The sequence below is a fragment of the Saccostrea cucullata genome, unplaced genomic scaffold (genome assembly GCF_032062105.1).
Source record: "Saccostrea cucullata isolate Sc308-1 unplaced genomic scaffold, CSIRO_AGI_Scuc_v1 ctg2386, whole genome shotgun sequence".
In the NCBI taxonomy this organism is placed as follows: Eukaryota; Metazoa; Mollusca; class Bivalvia; order Ostreida; family Ostreidae; genus Saccostrea; species Saccostrea cuccullata.
In genome coordinates this window covers 65,999-68,823 of record NW_026938765.1, presented here as the reverse complement: position 1 = coordinate 68,823, position 2,825 = coordinate 65,999, and the positions used below count along the sequence as shown (strand labels likewise).

General features: G+C 30.5%; 1 long non-coding RNA gene across 1 annotated transcript; it reads right to left on the bottom strand.

The window, feature by feature from the left end:
• Positions 1-640: 640 nt before the first annotated feature.
• LOC134251222 (uncharacterized) lies at positions 641-1,667 on the bottom strand. The gene is made up of 3 exons (XR_009988688.1): positions 1,532-1,667; positions 1,174-1,300; positions 641-945 (listed from the first exon to the last, which is right to left on the bottom strand). It is a non-coding gene; the product is annotated as an uncharacterized LOC134251222 (long non-coding RNA).
• Positions 1,668-2,825: the final 1,158 nt, after the last annotated feature.

Below are 2,825 nucleotides of genomic sequence, written 5' to 3'. Positions count from 1 at the left end.
TCTGGGTATTAATTAATAGAGTAAGCATGCTAAGTTTATAATTATAATAAGCAATGGTGCCTCTTTCAAAATTATGAATTGTAAATTTCATGGCCTCTTGTTTAAAAGACGAACCAAAGTTATTTGTTTGAAAGTTGTTACACGATACTTAGGTGACCTATAAGGCCTGTGGGCCTCTTGTTAAGCATATATTTTCTGCTTATTTCCATAGCAACGCTCTATTTAAAGAATCTAATCTGAATTTTTTCAAATGGGGAAACTTGGAGCACACCAACATCTTATAAAATTGATCAATAGTTAGGCCAGAGTTTTTTTTATTTTCTGTTTAACGGGAATTTTTCAGAAAAAATTGGGTCGAGGGGACGAAATAAAAATAAAAATAAAAGATCAAAATTTGTCGAGTCGGGGCCGTAATAAAAATAAAACCAAAAATTGGTATGAATTTTTTTTTTCATTTAAATGTTGAAAAACGAAAGAAAACACAATACAATTTTGTTTATAATGTATTAGAATTTCAAATACAGATAAAAAGATAATCACACTTGCACATTTTTTCTAGTATGAAAGCAAACCAATATAATATTATAATTTACATTTGTTATACAGCAACAATAATGTCGGATAAACACAGTTGAGAGAAAAAAACACACTGCTTAAAATTTTACACAGGTCTTCAAGTGACCATCTAACTATTGTATAAAATTTATAAAGGTAAAGATGAGAAATGTTTTAAGCTACATGTATATTATGATTTAACAGAAGTTAAAAAAAAGCAGTGGGGTTGATAGCTAACTTGACAATGCTATCTTAGTATAAAGGGATAACACATTATTGAGGTTCTGAATGGAAATTTGTCAGCTGAACTTTTTGATGAACAACAGCAAAGTCATCATGGAAGTCTTCTGAACTCTTCACATATGATTGGGTCTCTGCCAAGAAATCAAACTGCAAAAAAAAAAAGTTCCTTTATGATACTTTATTAGCTAATCAAATTCATGTAGTAAATGGTGGAAAGTAGAAAAAAACAACTATTTACATGAGATTATTTCCTTTTCTAAATGAAGATACAGATATTTTACAAGTTTTTTCTTAGATAAAAATAAATAACAATAGTATCGTTCTTTGTCCTTTTTGCACTAAAGTATTCAATTGTCCACTTCTTTCTATCCTTACCTTTCCACAGGATATGTGCAACTCCAATATAGCTGTCACTTCACTTGTCAGTATTTTATACCAACTCTTTTAATTCTGTAGGAATCCTAGCCTCATTTTATTCATCCAAATAGACATGGACTCGTATCTAAAATATTTTAATCATCATTTTATGTCCCTATAATTAGTTAGACACAATTCATTGTAAAATAAAATTTTGCCGCGAATTTTACCTCAACTTGTTATGTACCATATGTGATTAAATTAAATCTAGAATGCAAACATCTTTAAAAGAAAAAAAAACATATAAAAGTGCTAAACACTCAAAAATGTTTACAGAAAGTTTATATCATTATCAAGACAACGTCTCAAAACTTACCCCAACTATTTGGACACATGCTCCACAGTTCAATGTGTATCTGGTGTATTTAGGTTGTCTATGCTTTAACTCCCATTTCAAGAACTTGCTTGTTTTCATCATCAATGGATTTAAAATAACCGTCTATTAATGTCTTCGACTTGAAATGACGTTCTTGCTTCTTGATAACTTGATAGAACCCGCGAAGTGTGAAAAACTAGTTCCTTAAACTGGTTACGACATCGTAATCAGCAAGACGCTCGTAAAAGACTGTGATCAACACAGACTTTGTCAAACGTTTACATGATTCTTTAGAAATAGGTGTACATCAAACCCGATTTTATTTCAAACCATCAATGAATGACACAGTTGGCGGGTATTTTAAAAATAAAAGTGAAATTGACCTCTTTTATTTTTATTCGGTATTTTGAAGAAATTGGGTCGGCGCTTCCCGTTAAACAGAAAATAAAAAAACTCTGGCCTTATGAGGAAATGTGCTTTTTTTAAAAGATAGGATCAGATTTAAACATACAGAGTGTTACTTTGCTCTCTGTGGTATAAAAACCTTGGCAACCATTGCCAACCAAAATGAAATATCATATTTTGTTCTTGGTAAATGTTTCAAGGCTCTTTTTTCTATTATATGGTCACATTTCATCCTATAATTGCCTTTTATTATTACGTGTATGACTTTATACAATTTAATGAATATTTTTTTTACTTTTGAATACTTTGTTACCATAGTAACTTATGAAATAGTTGATTTACCAAACATGTTTATCATGCATTTGAGACATCTGACCTTCAGCTTTAGGAAACAGTCATTGCCAATTGTTTGCTTTGCCGCAAATGTTTACTATGGTGCTCTAAACATGTTAAAAATTACCATTTTTTGAACTTTAAGACATGTTGCCATGGTAACTATAAAACATAGCAACCAATTTTTGCCTGATTTCAGTTTAGGGCATCAATGACTTTTATCATAGAGAGTTTGGAGAAATTCTGAGACTATGCGTGCCACAGCTCCTAATTATAAAATTTCAAATCATTACAGAGAATGGCTCTTAACTATTACCAAAAAAAGAAAGATTCGATAATATATTCTAAAGTAAATTAATTGGCACTGAAAAAGGGCCCATTAAGTATTGCTTAAGTGCACTTGTCTTTTAATAGCCAAAATTTACATAAAGACATTAATTTTTTATGCACTAAATTACATCAAATTTAAATGTGAACACATGAAAATCAAAAGTGTTCATTTGCTAAGAGAACTTTTGAAATTTTCACTAGAAAGATGGGGTGGGGCCATAATGGG